Source organism: Macaca fascicularis, chromosome Y (genome assembly GCF_037993035.2).
Source record: "Macaca fascicularis isolate 582-1 chromosome Y, T2T-MFA8v1.1".
Lineage (NCBI taxonomy): Eukaryota > Metazoa > Chordata > Mammalia > Primates > Cercopithecidae > Macaca > Macaca fascicularis.
Genome location: NC_132903.1, coordinates 16,379,444 through 16,402,953, shown reverse-complemented (window position 1 = coordinate 16,402,953; position 23,510 = coordinate 16,379,444).

Genomic DNA, 23,510 nt, shown 5'->3' with positions numbered 1-23,510 from the left:
GAAGCTGACTCAGACATTGCTTTGTGATGTTGAATTCCCCACACGGATATTCACCTTTACACTCTTGTAGCAGTATGCTAACACTGTTTTCATGGATTCCGCAAAGGGATGTTTGGGAGCTCATTGAGGCCTATGGTGAAAAGGGAAATATCCTCAGACACAAACAAGAAAGAAGTGTTTTGAGAAACGGCGTTGGGATGTGTGAATGCAACTCACGGAGTTACAGTTTTCTCTTCAGTGATCAACTTGCTCACACAGTTTTCCTGAAATCTGCCATGGCATATTTCTTAGCGCAATGAAGCTTACAGAGGGCATAGCCTCAGATAAAATGAGAAAAGAAGCTGTCTTAGAAACTGGATCGTGATGTGAGAATTCATCTCACAGAGTTACACACCCCTTTCGTGGAAGAGTCATTTAACACTGTCTTTGAGGAACCTGAGAAGGGCTACTTCAGTTCGAATTCAGGCCTACGCTGAAATACCCTCGATGCAAAACGTGAGCGAAGCTGTGTGAGAAAGTTCTCTGTGATACGTGAATTCATCACACAGAGTTACAACTGAGTCTTCAGGAAGCAGTTTGCTAACACCGTTTTCGTGGAATCTGCAGAGTGATATTTGGGGGCGCATTGAGGCCCATAGTGAACACGGAAACATCCTCCGATATTAACTAGAAAGAAGCAGTCTCAGAAATTGCTCTGTGATGTTGAATCCACCACACAGAGATTCACCTTTACCTTCTTGTAGCAGTTTGCTAACACTGTTGCCGTGGATTCTGCAAAGTGATCTTTGGGAGCTCATTGTGGGCTACGGGGAAAGGAAAATATCCTCAGATAAGAAGCGGAAGGAAGCTTTCTGAGAAACTGCATTGCGGTGTGTGAATGCACCTCACGGAGTTACACTCTTCTCTTCAGTGATCAGTTTGCCAACACCGTTTTCTTGAAGCTTGCGATGAGATACTTCTCAGCGCTAGCAGCTTACGGTGACAAAGGAAATATCCTCAGATAAGAAATGAAAGAAGCTTCCTCGGGAATTGCTTTCAGATACGAGACTTCAGCTCCCAGAGTTACATCACTGTGTCTTGGAGCCGTTTCCTAGCACTGTTTTTGTGGATTCTGAGAACTGATAATTTCGGATGGGAACTGATAATTTCGGCTGGGAGGCAGGAACTATCCTCCGAGAAAAAGCGGAAGGAAGCTTTCTGAGAAACTGCTTTGTGATGTGTGAATTCATTTCAAAGGGTTACACCACTCTTTCATGAGGAGTTTGCTAGCACTGTGTTTGTAGAATCTCACGAGTGATATCTTGGATAGCGTTGAATCCCATGGTGAATCATGAAATCTCCTCAGACAAATCTGCAGAGAGGCCTCCTCTGAAACTCCTTTGCTGTGGGTGACTTCGGCTCACAGAGTTCTACCATTGTTTCCCTTGAGACGCTTGCTAACAGTGTTTTCGCAGAATCTGCTCTAAGACACACAGTGGGGCTCCGAGACCACAAATAACCTCAGCTCGAAAACGAAAAATAGAAGCTTTCTGAGAAACTGCTTTGTGATGTGTGACTTCAACTCACTGAATTACAAATGCTTTCATGGAGCCGTTGGCTACCCCCGTTTCTGTGGAATCTGGAAACTGATATTTCAGACCCCTTTGAGGACTACGGGGCCAAAGGAAATATCCTCCATTACAAAGGAGAAAGAAGCTTTCTGAGAAACTTCTTTGTGATCTGTGAATTCATCTCACAGAATTGCAGCTTTCTCCTAATGAAGCCCTTCGCGAAGACTGTTCTCGTGGAATTTGCAAAGTGATATTTGGGAGCTCACTGAGGGCTCCGGTGAAAAGGAAATAGCCTCAGATGCACACTGGAAAGAAGCTTTGTGAGAAACTGCATTGCGCTGTGTGAGTGCACCTCCCAGAGTTACACTTTTCCGTGATGAGTTTGACAAGACCGTTTCCTTGAAATCCGCAATGGGAGACTTCTTGGAGCTACGCAGCTTACCGTGACAAAGGAAGTATCCCTAGATAAAAATGACAGAAGCTTCCTCAGAAATTGCTTTCAGATACGTGACTTCATCTGACCGAGTTACATCACTGTTTCTTGGAGCCGTTTCCCAGCACTGTTTTTGTGGATTCTGAGAACTGATATTTCGGATGGGTTTGGAGAGTGTGGGGAGAAAGGGATTATCCTCCGAGAAAAAGCAGGGTGCAGCTTTCTGAGAAACAGCTTTGTGACGTGTGAGTTCATTTCAAAGGCTTTCACCACTCTTGGGAGCACACGGAGGGATATGGTGAGAAAATCAAGGTCCTCAGATAAAAACTGGAAAGAAGCCTTCGGAGAAACTGCATTGTGACATGTGAATGCGACTCCTAGACTTCCACGCAACTTTTCACTGACCCGTTGGCTAACACTGTTTGATTGCAGTCTGCACTGGGCTATTTCTCAGCGCAATGAAGCTTACGGTGACCCAGGAAATATCGTAAATGAAAACTGGAAAGAAGCTTTGTGAGAAACTTCTCAGTGAAACGTGAATTCATCTCACAGAGTTCCCACTTAGTCTTCGCGAAGCAGTTTGCTAACACCGTTTTCCTGGAATCTGCGTAGTACTATCTGGGAGCGCATTGAGGGCCCACGGTGAAAACGGAAACATCCTCAGATCGTAACGAGAAAGAAGCTGTCTCCGAAATTGCTTTGTGATGTGTCAGTTCACCACACAGAGATTCACCTTCCCTTCTTGTAGCCCTTTGCCAGCACTGTTTCCCTGGATTCTGCAAAGTGATATTTGGGAGCTCATTGAGGGCTACGGGGAAAAGGAAATAGCCTCAGATAAAAACTGGAAGGAAGCGTTCTGAGAAACTGCATTGCGATGTGTGAATGCAACTCACAGAGTGACACTTGTCTCTTCAGTGACCAGTTTGCTCACACAGTTTCCTTGAAATCTGCCTTGGGAGGCTTCTTAGCGCAATGAAGCTTACGGTGACAAAGGAAATCTCCTCAGAAAACATTAAAAGCAGCTTTCTTAGAAACTGGTTTGCGATGTGTGAAATCATCTCCCAGCGTTACATCGGCGGTTCGTGGGGCAGTCGTTTAACACTGTCTCTCAGGAACCCGAGAAGGGCTACTTTGGATGGAATTGAGGCCTACGCTGATGAAGGACATATCCCCCATTATAAACGTGAGAGAAGCTTTGTGAGACACTTCTCTGTGCTACGTGAATTCAACACATAGAGTTACAGCTGAATCTTCAGGAAGCAGTTTGCCACCACTGTTTTCCGGGAATCTGCAAAGTGATATTTGGGGGCGCATTCAGGGCCCATGGTGCCAAAGGAAACATCCTCAGACGATAACTAGAAAGAAGCTGACTCAGACATTGCTTTGTGATGTAGAATTCCCCACACGGAGCTTCACCTTTACACTCTTGTAGCAGTATGCTAACACTGTTTTCATGGATTCCGCAAAGGGATGTTTGGGAGCTCATTGAGGCCTATGGTGAAAAGGGAAATATCCTCAGACACAAACAAGAAAGAAGTGTTTTGAGAAACGGCGTTGGGATGTGTGAATGCAACTCACGGAGTTACAGTTTTCTCTTCAGTGATCAACTTGCTCACACAGTTTTCCTGAAATCTGCCATGGCATATATTTCTTAGCGCAATGAAGCTTACAGAGGGCATAGCCTCAGATAAAATGAGAAAAGAAGCTGTCTTAGAAACTGGATCGTGATGTGAGAATTCATCTCACAGTGTTACACACCCCTTTCGTGGAAGAGTCATTTAACACTGTCTTTGAGGAACCTGAGAAGGGCTACTTCGGTTCGAATTCAGGCCTACGCTGAAATACCCTCGATGCAAAACGTGAGCGAAGCTGTGTGAGAAACTTCTCTGTGATACGTGAATTCATCACACAGAGTTACAACTGGGTTTTCAGGAAGCAGTTTGCTAACACCGTTTTCGTGGAATCTGCAAAGTGATATTTGGGGGCGCATTGAGGCCCATAGTGAACACGGAAACATCCTCCGATATTAACTAGAAAGAAGCAGTCTCAGAAATTGCTCTGTGATGTTGAATCCACCACACAGAGATTCACCTTTACCTTCTTGTAGCAGTTTGCTAACACTGTTGCCGTGGATTCTGCAAAGTGATCTTTGGGAGCTCATTGTGGGCTACGGGGAAAAGAAAATATCCTCAGATAAGAAGCGGAAGGAAGCTTTCTGAGAAACTGCATTGCGGTGTGTGAATGCACCTCACGGAGTTACACTCTTCTCTTCAGTGATCAGTTTGCCAACACCGTTTTCTTGAAGCTTGCGATGAGATACTTCTCAGCGCTAGCAGCTTACGGTGACAAAGGAAATATCCTCAGATAAGAAATGAAAGAAGCTTCCTCGGGAATTGCTTTCAGATACGAGACTTCAGCTCCCAGAGTTACATCACTGTGTCTTGGAGCCGTTTCCTAGCACTGTTTTTGTGGATTCTGAGAACTGATAATTTCGGATGGGAACTGATAATTTCGGCTGGGAGGCAGGAACTAACCTCCGAGAAAAAGCGGAAGGAAGCTTTCTGAGAAACTGCTTTGTGATGTGTGAATTCATTTCAAAGTGTTACACCACTCTTTCATGAGGAGTTTGCTAGCACTGTGTTTGTAGAATCTCACGAGTGATATCTTGGATAGCGTTGAATCCCATGGTGAATCATGAAATCTCCTCAGACCAATCTGCAGAGAGGCCTCCTCTGAAACTCCTTTGCTGTGGGTGACTTCGGCTCACAGAGTTCTACCATTGTTTCCCTTGAGACGCTTGCTAACAGTGTTTTCGCAGAATCTGCTCTAAGACACACAGTGGGGCTCCGAGACCACAAATAACCTCAGCTCGAAAACGAAAAATAGAAGCTTTCTGAGAAACTGCTTTGTGATGTGTGTCTTCAACTCACTGAATTACACCTGCCTTTCATGGAGCCGTTGGCTACCCCCGTTTCTGTGGAATCTGGAAACTGATATTTCAGACCCCTTTGAGGACTACGGGGCCAAAGGAAATATCCTCCGTTACAAAGGAGAAAGAAGCTTTCTGAGAAACTTCTTTGTGATCTGTGAATTCATCTCACAGAATTGCAGCTTTCTCCTAATGAAGCCCTTCGCGAAGACTGTTCTCGTGGAATTTGCAAAGTGATATTTGGGAGCTCACTGAGGGCTCCGGTGAAAAGGAAATAGCCTCAGATGCACACTGGAAAGAAGCTTTGTGAGAAACTGCATTGCGCTGTGTGAGTGCACCTCCCAGAGTTACACTTTTCCGTGATGAGTTTGACAAGACCCTTTCCTTGAAATCCGCAATGGGAGACTTCTTGGAGCTACGCAGCTTACCGTGACAAAGGAAGTATCCCTAGATAAAAATGACAGAAGCTTCCTCAGAAATTGCTTTCAGATACGTGACTTCATCTGACCGAGTTACATCACTGTTTCTTGGAGCCGTTTCCCAGCACTGTTTATGTGGATTCCGAGAACTGATATTTCGGATGGGTTTGGAGAGTGTGGGGAGAAAGGGATTATCCTCCGAGAAAAAGCAGGGTGCAGCTTTCTGAGAAACAGCTTTGTGACGTGTGAGTTCATTTCAAAGGCTTTCACCACTCTTGGGAGCACACGGAGGGATATGGTGAGAAAAGAAAGGTCCTCAGATAAAAACTGGAAAGAAGCCTTCGGAGAAACTGCATTGTGACATGTGAATGCGACTCCTAGACTTCCACGCAACTTTTCACTGACCCGTTTGCTAACACTGTTTGATTGCAGTCTGCACTGGGCTATTTCTCAGCGCAATGAAGCTTACGGTGACCCAGGAAATATCGTAAATGAAAACTGGAAAGAAGCTTTGTGAGAAACTTCTCAGTGAAACGTGAATTCATCTCACAGAGTTCCCACTTAGTCTTCGCGAAGCAGTTTGCTAACACCGTTTTCCTGGAATCTGCGTAGTACTATCTGGGAGCGCATTGAGGGCCCAAGGTGAAAACGGAAACATCCTCAGATCGTAACGAGAAAGAAGCTGTCTCCGAAATTGCTTTGTGATGTGTCAGTTCACCACACAGAGATTCACCTTCCCTTCTTGTAGCCCTTTGCCAGCACTGTTTCCCTGGATTCTGCAAAGTGATATTTGGGAGCTCATTGAGGGCTACGGGGAAAAGGAAATAGCCTCAGATAAAAACTGGAAGGAAGCGTTCTGAGAAACTGCATTGCGATGTGTGAATGCAACTCACAGAGTGACACTTGTCTCTTCAGTGACCAGTTTGCTCACACAGTTTCCTTGAAATCTGCCTTGGGATGCTTCTTAGCGCAATGAAGCTTACGGTGACAAAGGAAATCTCCTCAGAAAACATTAAAAGAAGCTTTCTTAGAAACTGGTTTGCGATGTGTGAAATCATCTCCCAGCGTTACATCGGCGTTTCGTGGGGCAGTCGTTTAACACTGTCTCTCAGGAACCCGAGAAGGGCTACTTTGGATGGAATTGAGGCCTACGCTGATGAAGGACATATCCCCCATTAAAAACGTGACAGAAGCTTTGTGAGACACTTCTCTGTGCTACGTGAATTCAACACATAGAGTTACAGCTGAATCTTCAGGAAGCAGTTTGCCACCACTGTTTTCCGGGAATCTGCAAAGTGATATTTGGGGGCGCATTCAGGGCCCATGGTGCCAAAGGAAACATCCTCAGACGATAACTAGAAAGAAGCTGACTCAGACATTGCTTTGTGATGTTGAATTCCCCACACGGAGCTTCACCTTTACCATCTTGTAGCAGTATGCTAACACTGTTTTCATGGATTCCGCAAAGGGATGTTTGGGAGCTCATTGAGGCCTATGGTGAAAAGGGAAATATCCTCAGACACAAACAAGAAAGAAGTGTTTTGAGAAACGGCGTTGGGATGTGTGAATGCAACTCACGGAGTTACAGTTTTCTCTTCAGTGATCAACTTGCTCACACAGTTTTCCTGAAATCTGCCATGGCATATTTCTTAGCGCAATGAAGCTTACAGAGGGCATAGCCTCAGTTAAAATGAGAAAAGAAGCTGTCTTAGAAACTGGATCGTGATGTGAGAATTCATCTCACAGAGTTACACACCCCTTTCGTGGAAGAGTCATTTAACACTGTCTTTGAGGAACCTGAGAAGGGCTACTTCGGTTCGAATTCAGGCCTACGCTGAAATACCCTCGATGCAAAACGTGAGCGAAGCTGTGTGAGAAACTTCTCTGTGATACGTGAATTCATCACACAGAGTTACAACTGAGTCTTCAGGAAGCAGTTTGCTAACACCGTTTTCGTGGAATCTGCAAAGTGATATTTGGGGGCGCATTGAGTCCCATAGTGAACACGGAAACATCCTCCGATATTAACTAGAAAGAAGCAGTCTCAGAAATTGCTCTGTGATGTTGAATCCACCACACAGAGATTCACCTTTACCTTCTTGTAGCAGTTTGCTAACACTGTTGCCGTGGATTCTGCAAAGTGATCTTTGGGAGCTCATTGTGGGCTACGGGGAAAAGAAAATATCCTGAGATAAGAAGGGGAAGGAAGCTTTCTGAGAAACTGCACTGCAGTGTGTGAATGCACCTCACGGAGTTACACTCTTCTCTTCAGTGATCAGTTTGCCAACACCGTTTTCTTGAAGCTTGCGATGAGATACTTCTCAGCGCTAGCAGCTTACGGTGACAAAGGAAATATCCTCAGATAAGAAATGAAAGAAGCTTCCTCGGGAATTGCTTTCAGATACGAGACTTCAGCTCCCAGAGTTACATCACTGTGTCTTGGAGCCGTTTCCTAGCACTGTTTTTGTGGATTCTGAGAACTGATAATTTCGGATGGGAACTGATAATTTCGGCTGGAAGGCAGGAACTATCCTCCGAGAAAAAGCGGAAGGAAGCTTTCTGAGAAACTGCTTTGTGATGTGTGAATTCATTTCAAAGGGTTACACCACTCTTTCATCAGGAGTTTGCTAGCACTGTGTTTGTAGAATCTCACGAGTGATATCTTGGATAGCGTTGATTCCCATGGTGAATCATGAAATCTCCTCAGACCAATCTGCGGAAAGGCCTCCTCTGAAACTCCTTTGCTGTGGGTGACTTCGGCTCACAGAGTTCTACCATTGTTTCCCTTGAGACGCTTGCTAACAGTGTTTTCGCAGAATCTGCTCTAAGACACACAGTGGGGCTCCGAGACCACAAATAACCTCAGCTCGAAAACGAAAAATACAAGCTTTCTGAGAAACTGCTTTGTGATGTGTGACTTCAACTCACTGAATTACACCTGCCTTTCATGGAGCCGTTGGCTACCCCCGTTTCTGTGGAATCTGGAAACTGATATTTCAGACCCCTTTGAGGACTACGGGGCCGAAGGAAATATCCTCCGTTACAAAGGAGAAAGAAGCTTTCTGAGAAACTTCTTTGTGATCTGTGAATTCATCTCACAGAATTGCAGCTTTCTCCTAATGAAGACCTTTGCGAAGACTGTTCTCGTGGAATTTGCAAAGTGATATTTGGGAGCTCACTGAGGGCTCCGGTGAAAAGGAAATAGCCTCAGATGCACACTGGAAAGAAGCTTTGTGAGAAACTGCATTGCGCTGTGTGAGTGCACCTCCCAGAGTTACACTTTTCCGTGATGAGTTTGACAAGACCGTTTCCTTGAAATCCGCAATGGGAGACTTCTTGGAGCTACCCAGCTTACCGTGACAAAGGAAGTATCCCTAGATAAAAATGACAGAAGCTTCCTTAGAAATTGCTTTCAGATACGTGACTTCATCTGACCGAGTTACATCACTGTTTCTTGGAGCCGTTTCCCAGCACTGTTTATGTGGATTCCGAGAACTGATATTTCGGATGGGTTTGGAGAGTGTGGGGAGAAAGGGATTATCCTCCGAGAAAAAGCAGGGTGCAGCTTTCTGAGAAACAGCTTTGTGACGTGTGAGTTCATTTCAAAGGCTTTCACCACTCTTGGGAGCACACGGAGGGATATGGTGAGAAAAGAAAGGTCCTCAGATAAAAACTGGAAAGAAGCCTTCGGAGAAACTGCATTGTGACATGTGAATGCGACTCCTAGACTTCCACGCAACTTTTCACTGACCCGTTTGCTAACACTGTGTGATTGCAGTCTGCACTGGGCTATTTCTCAGCGCAATGAAGCTTACGGTGACCCAGGAAATATCGTAAATGAAAACTGGAAAGAAGCTTTGTGAGAAACTTCTCAGTGAAACGTGAATTCATCTCACAGAGTTCCCACTTAGCCTTCGCGAAGCAGTTTGCTAACACCGTTTTCCTGGAATCTGCGTAGTACTATCTGGGAGCGCATTGAGGGCCCACGGTGAAAACGGAAACATCCTCAGATCGTAACGAGAAAGAAGCTGTCTCCGAAATTGCTTTGTGATGTGTCAGTTCACCACACAGAGATTCACCTTCCCTTCTTGTAGCCCTTTGCCAGCACTGTTTCCCTGGATTCTGCAAAGTGATATTTGGGAGCTCATTGAGGGCTACGGGGAAAAGGAAATAGCCTCAGATAAAAACTGGAAGGAAGCGTTCTGAGAAACTGCATTGCGATGTGTGAATGCAACTCACAGAGTGACACTTGTCTCTTCAGTGACCAGTTTGCTCACACAGTTTCCTTGAAATCTGCCTTGGGATGCTTCTTAGCGCAATGAAGCTTACGGTGACAAAGGAAATCTCCTCAGAAAACATTAAAAGAAGCTTTCTTAGAAACTGGTGTGCGATGTGTGAAATCATCTCCCAGCGTTACATCGGCGTTTCGTGGGGCAGTCGTTTAACACTGTCTCTCAGGAACCCGAGAAGGGCTACTTTGGATGGAATTGAGGCCTACGCTGATGAAGGACATATCGCCCATTAAAAACGTGAGAGAAGCTTTGTGAGACACTTCTCTGTGCTACGTGAATTCAACACATAGACTTACAGCTGAATCTTCAGGAAGCAGTTTGCCAGCACTGTTTTCCGGGAATCTGGAAAGTGATATTTGGGGGCGCATTCAGGGCCCATGGTGCCAAAGGAAACATCCTCAGACGATAACTAGAAAGAAGCTGACTCAGACATTGCTTTGTGATGTTGAATTCCCCACACGGAGCTTCACCTTTACCCTCTTGTAGCAGTATGCTAACACTGTTTTCATGGATTCCGCAAAGGGATGTTTGGGAGCTCATTGAGGCCTATGGTGAAAAGGGAAATATCCTCAGACACAAACAAGAAAGAAGTGTTTTGAGAAACGGCGTTGGGATGTGTGAATGCAACTCACGGAGTTACAGTTTTCTCTTCAGTGATCAACTTGCTCACACAGTTTTCCTGAAATCTGCCATGGCATATTTCTTAGCGCAATGAAGCTTACAGAGGGCATAGCCTCAGATAAAATGAGAAAAGAAGCTGTCTTAGAAACTGGATCGTGATGTGAGAATTCATCTCACAGAGTTACACACCCCTTTCTTGGAAGAGTCATTTAACACTGTCTTTGAGGAACCTGAGAAGGGCTACTTCGGTTCGAATTCAGGCCTACGCTGAAATGCCCTCGATGCAAAACGTGAGCGAAGCTGTGTGAGAAACTTCTCTGTGATACGTGAATTCATCACACAGAGTTACAACTGAGACTTCAGGAAGCAGTTTGCTAACACTGTTTTCGTGGAATCTGCAAGGTGATATTTGGGGGCGCATTGAGACCCATAGTGAACACAGAAACATCCTCCGATATTAACTAGAAAGAAGCAGTCTCAGAAATTGCTCTGTGATGTTGAATCCACCACACAGAGATTCACCTTTACCTTCTTGTAGGAGTTTGCTAACACTGTTGCCGTGGATTCTGCAAAGTGATCTTTGGGAGCTCATTGTGGGCTACGGGGAAAAGAGAATATCCTCAGATAAGAAGCGGAAAGAAGCTTTCTGAGAAACTGCATTGCGGTGTGTGAATGCACCTCACGGAGTTACACTCTTCTCTTCAGTGATCAGTTTGCCAACACCGTTTTCTTGAAGCTTGCGATGAGATACTTCTCAGCGCTAGCAGCTTATGGTGACAAAGGAAATATCCTCAGATAAGAAATGAAAGAAGCTTCCTCGGGAATTGCTTTCAGATACGAGACTTCAGCTCCCAGAGTTACATCACTGTGTCTTGGAGCCGTTTCCTAGCACTGTTTTTGTGGATTCTGAGAACTGATAATTTCGGATGGGAACTGATAATTTCGGCTGGGAGGCAGGAACTATCCTCCGAGAAAAAGCGGAAGGAAGCTTTCTGAGAAACTGCTTTGTGATGTGTGAATTCATTTCAAAGGGTTACACCACTCTTTCATGAGGAGTTTGCTAGCACTGTGTTTGTAGAATCTCACGAGTGATATCTTGGATAGCGTTGATTCCCATGGTGAATCATGAAATCTCCTCAGACCAATCTGCAGAGAGGCCTCCTCTGAAACTCCTTTGCTGTGGGTGACTTCGGCTCACAGAGTTCTACCATTGTTTCCCTTGAGACGCTTGCTAACAGTGTTTTCGCAGAATCTGCTCTAAGACACACAGTGGGGCTCCGAGACCACAAATAACCTCAGCTCAAAAACGAAAAATAGAAGCTTTCTGAGAAACTGCTTTGTGATGTGTGACTTCAACTCACTGAATTACACCTGCCTTTCATGGAGCCGTTGGCTACCCCCGTTTCTGTGGAATCTGGAAACTGATATTTCCGACCCCTTTGAGGACTACGGGGCCAAAGGAAATATCCTCCGTTACAAAGGAGAAAGAAGCTTTCTGAGAAACTTCTTTGTGATCTGTGAATTCATCTCACAGAATTGCAGCTTTCTCCTAATGAAGCCCTTCGCGAAGACTGTTCTCGTGGAATTTGCAAAGTGATATTTGGGAGCTCACTGAGGGCTCCGGTGAAAAGGAAATAGCCTCAGATGCACACTGGAAAGAAGCTTTGTGAGAAACTGCATTGCGCTGTGTGAGTGCACCTCCCAGAGTTACACTTTTCAGTGATGAGTTTGACAAGACCGTTTCCTTGAAATCCGCAATGGGAGACTTCTTGGAGCTACGCAGCTTACCGTGACAAAGGAAGTATCCCTAGATAAAAATGACAGAAGCTTCCTCAGAAATTGCTTTCAGATACGTGACTTCATCTGACCGAGTTACATCACTGTTTCTTGGAGCCGTTTCCCAGCACTGTTTATGTGGATTCCGAGAACTGATATTTCGGATGGGTTTGGAGAGTGTGGGGAGAAAGGGATTATCCTCCGAGAAAAAGCAGGGTGCAGCTTTCTGAGAAACAGCTTTGTGACGTGTGAGTTCATTTCAAAGGCTTTCACCACTCTTGGGAGCACACGGAGGGATATGGTGAGAAAAGAAAGGTCCTCAGATAAAAACTGGAAAGAAGCCTTCGGAGAAACTGCATTGTGACATGTGAATGCGACTCCTAGACTTCCACGCAACTTTTCACTGACCCGTTTGCTAACACTGTTTGATTGCAGTCTGCACTGGGCTATTTCTCAGCGCAATGAAGCTTACGGTGACCCAGGAAATATCGTAAATGAAAACTGGAAAGAAGCTTTGTGAGAAACTTCTCAGTGAAACGTGAATTCATCTCACAGAGTTCCCACTTAGTCTTCGCGAAGCAGTTTGCTAACACCGTTTTCCTGGAATCTGCGTAGTACTATCTGGGAGCGCATTGAGGGCCCACGGTGAAAACGGAAACATCCTCAGATCGTAACGAGAAAGAAGCTGTCTCCGAAATTGCTTTGTGATGTGTCAGTTCACCACACAGAGATTCACCTTCCCTTCTTGTAGCCCTTTGCCAGCACTGTTTCCCTGGATTCTGCAAAGTGATATTTGGGAGCTCATTGAGGGCTACGGGGAAAAGGAAATAGCCTCAGATAAAAACTGGAAGGAAGCGTTCTGAGAAACTGCATTGCGATGTGTGAATGCAACTCACAGAGTGACACTTGTCTCTTCAGTGACCAGTTTGCTCACACAGTTTCCTTGAAATCTGCCTTGGGATGCTTCTTAGCGCAATGAAGCTTACGGTGACAAAGGAAATCTCCTCAGAAAACATTAAAAGAAGCTTTCTTAGAAACTGGTTTGCGATGTGTGAAATCATCTCCCAGCATTACATCGGCGTTTCGTGGGGCAGTCGTTTAACACTGTCTCTCAGGAACCCGAGAAGGGCTACTTTGGATGGAATTGAGGCCTACGCTGATGAAGGACATATCCCCCATTAAAAACGTGAGAGAAGCTTTGTGAGACACTTCTCTGTGCTACGTGAATTCAACACATAGAGTTACAGCTGAATCTTCAGGAAGCAGTTTGCCACCACTGTTTTCCGGGAATCTGCAAAGTGATATTTGGGGGCGCATTCAGGGCCCATGGTGCCAAAGGAAACATCCTCAGACGATAACTAGAAAGAAGCTGACTCAGACATTGCTTTGTGATGTTGAATTCCCCACACGGAGCTTCACCTTTACCATCTTGTAGCAGTATGCTAACACTGTTTTCATGGATTCCGCAAAGGGATGTTTGGGAGCTCATTGAGGCCTATGGTGAAAAGGGAAATATCCTCAGACACAAACAAGAAAGAAGTGTTTTGAGAAACGGCGTTGGGATGTGTGAATGCAACTCACGGAGTTACAGTTTTCTCTTCAGTGATCAACTTGCTCACACAGTTTTCCTGAAATCTGCCATGGCATATATTTCTTAGCGCAATGAAGCTTACAGAGGGCATAGCCTCAGATAAAATGAGAAAAGAAGCTGTCTCAGAAACTGGATCGTGATGTGAGAATTCATCTCACAGAGTTACACACCCCTTTCGTGGAAGAGTCATTTAACACTGTCTTTGAGGAACCTGAGAAGGGCTACTTCGGTTCGAATTGAGGCCTACGCTGAAATACCCTCGATGCAAAACGTGAGCGAAGCTGTGTGAGAAACTTCTCTGTGATACGTGAATTCATCACACAGAGTTACAACTGAGTCTTCAGGAAGCAGTTTGCTAACACCGTTTTCGTGGAATCTGCAAAGTGATATTTGGGGGCGCATTGAGGCCCATAGTGAACACGGAAACATCCTCCGATATTAACTAGAAAGAAGCAGTCTCAGAAATTGCTCTGTGATGTTGAATCCACCACACAGAGATTCACCTTTACCTTCTTGTAGCAGTTTGCTAACACTGTTGCCGTGGATTCTGCAAAGTGATCTTTGGGAGCTCATTGTGGGCTACGGGGAAAAGAAAATATCCTCAGATAAGAAGCGGAAGGAAGCTTTCTGAGAAACTGCATTGCGGTGTGTGAATGCACCTCACGGAGTTACACTCTTCTCTTCAGTGATCAGTTTGCCAACACCGTTTTCTTGAAGCTTGCGATGAGATACTTCTCAGCGCTAGCAGCTTACGGTGACAAAGGAAATATCCTCAGATAAGAAATGAAAGAAGCTTCCTCGGGAATTGCTTTCAGATACGAGACTTCAGCTCCCAGAGTTACATCACTGTGTCTTGGAGCCGTTTCCTAGCACTGTTTTTGTGGATTCTGAGAACTGATAATTTCGGATGGGAACTGATAATTTCGGCTGGGAGGCAGGAACTATCCTCCGAGAAAAAGCGGAAGGAAGCTTTCTGAGAAACTGCTTTGTGATGTGTGAATTCATTTCAAAGGGTTACACCACTCTTTCATGAGGAGTTTGCTAGCACTGTGTTTGTAGAATCTCACGAGTGATATCTTGGATAGCGTTGAATCCCATGGTGAATCATGAAATCTCCTCAGACCAATCTGCAGAGAGGCCTCCTCTGAAACTCCTTTGCTGTGGGTGACTTCGGCTCACAGAGTTCTACCATTGTTTCCCTTGAGACGCTTGCTAACAGTGTTTTCGCAGAATCTGCTCTAAGACACACAGTGGGGCTCCGAGACCACAAATAACCTCAGCTCGAAAACGAAAAATAGAAGCTTTCTGAGAAACTGCTTTGTGATGTGTGACTTCATCTCACTGAATTACACCTGCCTTTCATGGAGCCGTCGGCTACCCCCGTTTCTGTGGAATCTGGAAACTGATATTTCAGACCCCTTTGCGGACTACGGGGCCGAAGGAAATATCCTCCGTTACAAAGGAGAAAGAAGCTTTCTGAGAAACTTCTTTGTGATCTGTGAATTCATCTCACAGAATTGCAGCTTTCTCCTAATGAAGCCCTTCGCGAAGACTGTTCTCGTGGAATTTGCAAAGTGATATTTGGGAGCTCACTGAGGGCTCCGGTGAAAAGGAAATAGCCTCAGATGCACACTGGAAAGAAGCTTTGTGAGAAACTGCATTGCGCTGTGTGAGTGCACCTCCCAGAGTTACACTTTTCAGTGATGAGTTTGACAAGACCGTTTCCTTGAAATCCGCAATGGGAGACTTCTTGGAGCTACGCAGCTTACCGTGACAAAGGAAGTATCCCTAGATAAAAATGACAGAAGCTTCCTCAGAAATTGCTTTCAGATACGTGACTTCATCTGACCGAGTTACATCACTGTTTCTTGGAGCCGTTTCCCAGCACTGTTTATGTGGATTCCGAGAACTGATATTTCGGATGGGTTTGGAGAGTGTGGGGAGAAAGGGATTATCCTCCGAGAAAAAGCAGGGTGCAGCTTTCTGAGAAACAGCTTTGTGACGTGTGAGTTCATTTCAAAGGCTTTCACCACTCTTGGGAGCACACGGAGGGATATGGTGAGAAAAGAAAGGTCCTCAGATAAAAACTGGAAAGAAGCCTTCGGAGAAACTGCATTGTGACATGTGAATGCGACTCCTAGACTTCCACGCAACTTTTCACTGACCCGTTTGCTAACACTGTTTGACTGCAGTCTGCACTGGGCTATTTCTCAGCGCAATGAAGCTTACGGTGACCCAGGAAATATCGTAAATGAAAACTGGAAAGAAGCTTTGTGAGAAACTTCTCAGTGAAACGTGAATTCATCTCACAGAGTTCCCACTTAGTCTTCGCGAAGCAGTTTGCTAACACCGTTTTCCTGGAATCTGCGTAGTACTATCTGGGAGCGCATTGAGGGCCCACGGTGAAAACGGAAACATCCTCAGATCGTAACGAGAAAGAAGCTGTCTCCGAAATTGCTTTGTGATGTGTCAGTTCACCACACAGAGATTCACCTTCCCTTCTTGTAGCCCTTTGCCAGCACTGTTTCCCTGGATTCTGCAAAGTGATATTTGGGAGCTCATTGAGGGCTACGGGGAAAAGGAAATAGCCTCAGATAAAAACTGGAAGGAAGCGTTCTGAGAAACTGCATTGCGATGTGTGAATGCAACTCACAGAGTGACACTTGTCTCTTCAGTGACCAGTTTGCTCACACAGTTTCCTTGAAATCTGCCTTGGGATGCTTCTTAGCGCAATGAAGCTTACGGTGACAAAGGAAATCTCCTCAGAAAACATTAAAAGAAGCTTTCTTAGAAACTGGTTTGCGATGTGTGAAATCATCTCCCAGCGTTACATCGGCGTTTCGTGGGGCAGTCGTTTAACACTGTCTCTCAGGAACCCGAGAAGGGCTACTTTGGATGGAATTGAGGCCTACGCTGATGAAGGACATATCCCCCATTAAAAACGTGAGAGAAGCTTTGCGAGACACTTCTCTGTGCTACGTGAATTCAACACATAGAGTTACAGCTGAATCTTCAGGAAGCAGTTTGCCACCACTGTTTTCCGGGAATCTGCAAAGTGATATTTGGGGGCGCATTCAGGGCCCATGGTGCCAAAGGAAACATCCTCAGACGATAACTAGAAAGAAGCTGACTCAGACATTGCTTTGTGATGTTGAATTCCCCACACGGAGCTTCACCTTTACCATCTTGTAGCAGTATGCTAACACTGTTTTCATGGATTCCGCAAAGGGATGTTTGGGAGCTCATTGAGGCCTATGGTGAAAAGGGAAATATCCTCAGACACAAACAAGAAAGAAGTGTTTTGAGAAACGGCGTTGGGATGTGTGAATGCAACTCACGGAGTTACAGTTTTCTCTTCAGTGATCAACTTGCTCACACAGTTTTCCTGAAATCTGCCATGGCATATTTCTTAGCGCAATGAAGCTTACAGAGGGCATAGCCTCAGATAAAATGAGAAAAGAAGCTGTCTTAGAAACTGGATCGTGATGTGAGAATTCATCTCACAGAGTTACACACCCCTTTCGTGGAAGAGTCATTTAACACTGTCTTTGAGGAACCTGAGAAGGGCTACTTCGGTTCGAATTCAGGCCTACGCTGAAATACCCTCGATGCAAAACGTGAGCGAAGCTGTGTGAGAAACTTCTCTGTGATACGTGAATTCATCACACAGAGTTACAACTGAGTCTTCAGGAAGCAGTTTGCTAACACCGTTTTCGTGGAATTTGCAAAGTGATATTTGGGGGCGCATTGAGGCCCATAGTGAACACGGAAACATCCTCCGATATTAACTAGAAAGAAGCAGTCTCAGAAATTGCTCTGTGATGTTGAATCCACCACACAGAGATTCACCTTTACCTTCTTGTAGCAGTTTGCTAACACTGTTGCCGTGGATTCTGCAAAGTGATCTTTGGGAGCTCATTGTGGGCTACGGGGAAAAGAAAATATCCTCAGATAAGAAGCGGAAGGAAGCTTTCTGAGAAACTGCATTGCGGTGTGTGAATGCACCTCACGGAGTTACACTCTTCTCTTCAGTGATCAGTTTGCCAACACCGTTTTCTTGAAGCTTGCGATGAGATACTTCTCAGCGCTAGCAGCTTACGGTGACAAAGGAAATATCCTCAGATAAGAAATGAAAGAAGCTTCCTCGGGAATTGCTTTCAGATACGAGACTTCAGCTCCCAGAGTTACATCACTGTGTCTTGGAGCCGTTTCCTAGCACTGTTTTTGTGGATTCTGAGAACTGATAATTTCGGATGGGAACTGATAATTTCGGCTGGGAGGCAGGAACTATCCTCCGAGAAAAAGCGGAAGGAAGCTTTCTGAGAAACTGCTTTGTGATGTGTGAATTCATTTCAAAGGGTTACACCACTCTTTCATGAGGAGTTTGCTAGCACTGTGTTTGTAGAATCTCACGAGTGATATCTTGGATAGCGTTGAATCCCATGGTGAATCATGAAATCTCCTCAGACCAATCTGCAGAGAGGCCTCCTCTGAAACTCCTTTGCTGTGGGTGACTTCGGCTCACAGAGTTCTACCATTGTTTCCCTTGAGACGCTTGCTAACAGTGTTTTCGCAGAATCTGCTCTAAGACACACAGTGGGGCTCCGAGACCACAAATAACCTCAGCTCGAAAACGAAAAATAGAAGCTTCCTGAGAAACTGCTTTGTGATGTGTGACTTCAACTCACTGAATTACACCTGCCTTTCATGGAGCCGTTGGCTACCCCCGTTTCTGTGGAATCTGGAAACTGATATTTCAGACCCCTTTGAGGACTACGGGGCCGAAGGAAATATCCTCTGTTACAAAGGAGAAAGAAGCTTTCTGAGAAACTTCTTTGTGATCTGTGAATTCATCTCACAGAATTGCAGCTTTCTCCTAATGAAGCCCTTCGCGAAGACTGTTCTCGTGGAATTTGCAAAGTGATATTTGGGAGCTCACTGAGGGCTCCGGTGAAAAGGAAATAGCCTCAGATGCACACTGGAAAGAAGCTTTGTGAGAAACTGCATTGCGCTGTGTGAGTGCACCTCCCAGAGTTACACCTTTCCGTGATGAGTTTGACAAGACCGTTTCCTTGAAATCCGCAATGGGAGACTTCTTGGAGCTACGCAGCTTACCGTGACAAAGGAAGTATCCCTAGATAAAAATGACAGAAGCTTCCTCAGAAATTGCTTTCAGATACGTGACTTCATCTGACCGAGTTACATCACTGTTTCTTGGAGCCGTTTCCCAGCACTGTTTATGTGGATTCTGAGAACTGATATTTCGGATGGGTTTGGAGAGTGTGGGGAGAAAGGGATTATCCTCCGAGAAAAAGCAGGGTGCAGCTTTCTGAGAAACAGCTTTGTGACGTGTGAGTTCATTTCAAAGGCTTTCACCACTCTTGGGAGCACACGGAGGGATATGGTGAGAAAAGAAAGGTCCTCAGATAAAAACTGGAAAGAAGCCTTCGGAGAAACTGCATTGTGACATGTGAATGCGACTCCTAGACTTCCACGCAACTTTTCACTGACCCGTTTGCTAACACTGTTTGACTGCAGTCTGCACTGGGCTATTTCTCAGCGCAATGAAGCTTACGGTGACCCAGGAAATATCGTAAATGAAAACTGGAAAGAAGCTTTGTGAGAAACTTCTCAGTGAAACGTGAATTCATCTCACAGAGTTCCCACTTAGTCTTCGCGAAGCAGTTTGCTAACACCGTTTTCCTGGAATCTGCGTAGTACTAACTGGGAGCGCATTGAGGGCCCACGGTGAAAACGGAAACATCCTCAGATCGTAACGAGAAAGAAGCTGTCTCCGAAATTGCTTTGTGATGTGTCAGTTCACCACACAGAGATTCACCTTCCCTTCTTGTAGCCCTTTGCCAGCACTGTTTCCCTGGATTCTGCAAAGTGATATTTGGGAGCTCATTGAGGGCTACGGGGAAAAGGAAATAGCCTCAGATAAAAACTGGAAGGAAGCGTTCTGAGAAACTGCATTGCGATGTGTGAATGCAACTCACAGAGTGACACTTGTCTCTTCAGTGACCAGTTTGCTCACACAGTTTCCTTGAAATCTGCCTTGGGATGCTTCTTAGCGCAATGAAGCTTACGGTGACAAAGGAAATCTCCTCAGAAAACATTAAAAGAAGCTTTCTTAGAAACTGGTTTGCGATGTGTGAAATCATCTCCCAGCGTTACATCGGCGTTTCGTGGGGCAGTCGTTTAACACTGTCTCTCAGGAACCCGAGAAGGGCTACTTTGGATGGAATTGAGGCCTACGCTGATGAAGGACATATCCCCCATTAAAAACGTGAGAGAAGCTTTGCGAGACACTTCTCTGTGCTACGTGAATTCAACACATAGAGTTACAGCTGAATCTTCAGGAAGCAGTTTGCCACCACTGTTTTCCGGGAATCTGCAAAGTGATATTTGGGGGCGCATTCAGGGCCCATGGTGCCAAAGGAAACATCCTCAGACGATAACTAGAAAGAAGCTGACTCAGACATTGCTTTGTGATGTTGAATTCCCCACACGGAGCTTCACCTTTACCATCTTGTAGCAGTATGCTAACACTGTTTTCATGGATTCCGCAAAGGGATGTTTGGGAGCTCATTGAGGCCTATGGTGAAAAGGGAAATATCCTCAGACACAAACAAGAAAGAAGTGTTTTGAGAAACGGCGTTGGGATGTGTGAATGCAACTCACGGAGTTACAGTTTTCTCTTCAGTGATCAACTTGCTCACACAGTTTTCCTGAAATCTGCCATGGCATATATTTCTTAGCGCAATGAAGCTTACAGAGGGCATAGCCTCAGATAAAATGAGAAAAGAAGCTGTCTTAGAAACTGGATCGTGATGTGAGAATTCATCTCACAGAGTTACACACCCCTTTCGTTTAAGAGTCATTTAACACTGTCTTTGAGGAACCTGAGAAGGGCTACTTCGGTTCGAATTCAGGCCTACGCTGAAATACCCTCGATGCAAAACGTGAGCGAAGCTGTGTGAGAAACTTCTCTGTGATACGTGAATTCATCACACAGAGTTACAACTGAGTCTTCAGGAAGCAGTTTGCTAACACCGTTTTCGTGGAATCTGCAAAGTGATATTTGGGGGCGCATTGAGGCCCATAGTGAACACGGAAACATCCTCCGATATTAACTAGAAAGAAGCAGTCTCAGAAATTGCTCTGTGATGTTGAATCCACCACACAGAGATTCACCTTTACCTTCTTGTAGCAGTTTGCTAACACTGTTGCCGTGGATTCTGCAAAGTGATCTTTGGGAGCTCATTGTGGGCTACGGGGAAAAGAAAATATCCTCAGATAAGAAGCGGAAGGAAGCTTTCTGAGAAACTGCATTGCGGTGTGTGAATGCACCTCACGGAGTTACACTCTTCTCTTCAGTGATCAGTTTGCCAACACCGTTTTCTTGAAGCTTGCGATGAGATACTTCTCAGCGCTAGCAGCTTACGGTGACAAAGGAAATATCCTCAGATAAGAAATGAAAGAAGCTTCCTCGGGAATTGCTTTCAGATACGAGACTTCAGCTCCCAGAGTTACATCACTGTGTCTTGGAGCCGTTTCCTAGCACTGTTTTTGTGGATTCTGAGAACTGATAATTTCGGATGGGAACTGATAATTTCGGCTGGGAGGCAGGAACTATCCTCCGAGAAAAAGCGGAAGGAAGCTTTCTGAGAAACTGCTTTGTGATGTGTGAATTCATTTCAAAGGGTTACACCACTCTTTCATGAGGAGTTTGCTAGCACTGTGTTTGTAGAATCTCACGAGTGATATCTTGGATAGCGTTGAATCCCATGGTGAATCATGAAATCTCCTCAGACCAATCTGCAGAGAGGCCTCCTCTGAAACTCCTTTGCTGTGGGTGACTTCGGCTCACAGAGTTCTACCATTGTTTCCCTTGAGACGCTTGCTAACAGTGTTTACGCAGAATCTGCTCTAAGACACACAGTGGGGCTCCGAGACCACAAATAACCTCAGCTCGAAAACGAAAAATAGAAGCTTTCTGAGAAACTGCTTTGTGATGTGTGACTTCAACTCACTGAATTACACCTGCCTTTCATGGAGCCGTTGGCTACCCCCGTTTCTGTGGAATCTGGAAACTGATATTTCAGACCCCTTTGCGGACTACGGGGCCAAAGGAAATATCCTCCGTTACAAAGGAGAAAGAAGCTTTCTGAGAAACTTCTTTGTGATCTGTGAATTCATCTCACAGAATTGCAGCTTTCTCCTAATGAAGCCCTTCGCGAAGACTGTTCTCGTGGAATTTGCAAAGTGATATTTGGGAGCTCACTGAGGGCTCCGGTGAAAAGGAAATAGCCTCAGATGCACACTGGAAAGAAGCTTTGTGAGAAACTGCATTGCGCTGTGTGAGTGCACCTCCCAGAGTTACACTTTTCCGTGATGAGTTTGACAAGACCGTTTCCTTGAAATCCGCAATGGGAGACTTCTTGGAGCTACGCAGCTTACCGTGACAAAGGAAGTATCCCTAGATAAAAATGACAGAAGCTTCCTCAGAAATTGCTTTCAGATACGTGACTTCATCTGACCGAGTTACATCACTGTTTCTTGGAGCCGTTTCCCAGCACTGTTTATGTGGATTCCGAGAACTGATATTTCGGATGGGTTTGGAGAGTGTGGGGAGAAAGGGATTATCCTCCGAGAAAAAGCAGGGTGCAGCTTTCTGAGAAACAGCTTTGTGACGTGTGAGTTCATTTCAAAGGCTTTCACCACTCTTGGGAGCACACGGAGGGATATGGTGAGAAAAGAAAGGTCCTCAGATAAAAACTGGAAAGAAGCCTTCGGAGAAACTGCATTGTGACATGTGAATGCGACTCCTAGACTTCCACGCAACTTTTCACTGACCCGTTTGCTAACACTGTTTGATTGCAGTCTGCACTGGGCTATTTCTCAGCGCAATGAAGCTTACGGTGACCCAGGAAATATCGTAAATGAAAACTGGAAAGAAGCTTTGTGAGAAACTTCTCAGTGAAACGTGAATTCATCTCACAGAGTTCCCACTTAGTCTTCGCGAAGCAGTTTGCTAACACCGTTTTCCTGGAATCTGCGTAGTACTATCTGGGAGCGCATTGAGGGCCCACGGTGAAAACGGAAACATCCTCAGATCGTAACGAGAAAGAAGCTGTCTCCGAAATTGCTTTGTGATGTGTCAGTTCACCACACAGAGATTCACCTTCCCTTCTTGTAGCCCTTTGCCAGCACTGTTTCCCTGGATTCTGCAAAGTGATATTTGGGAGCTCATTGAGGGCTACGGGGAAAAGGAAATAGCCTCAGATAAAAACTGGAAGGAAGCGTTCTGAGAAACTGCATTGCGATGTGTGAATGCAACTCACAGAGTGACACTTGTCTCTTCAGTGACCAGTTTGCTCACACAGTTTCCTTGAAATCTGCCTTGGGATGCTTCTTAGCGCAATGAAGCTTACGGTGACAAAGGAAATCTCCTCAGAAAACATTAAAAGAAGCTTTCTTAGAAACTGGTTTGCGATGTGTGAAATCATCTCCCAGCGTTACATCGGCGTTTCGTGGGGCAGTCGTTTAACACTGTCTCTCAGGAACCCGAGAAGGGCTACTTTGGATGGAATTGAGGCCTACGCTGATGAAGGACATATCCCCCATTAAAAACGTGAGAGAAGCTTTGTGAGACACTTCTCTGTGCTACGTGAATTCAACACATAGAGTTACAGCTGAATCTTCAGGAAGCAGTTTGCCACCACTGTTTTCCGGGAATCTGCAAAGTGATATTTGGGGGCGCATTCAGGGCCCATGGTGCCAAAGGAAACATCCTCAGACGATAACTAGAAAGAAGCTGACTCAGACATTGCTTTGAGATGTTGAATTCCCCACACGGAGCTTCACCTTTACCATCTTGTAGCAGTATGCTAACA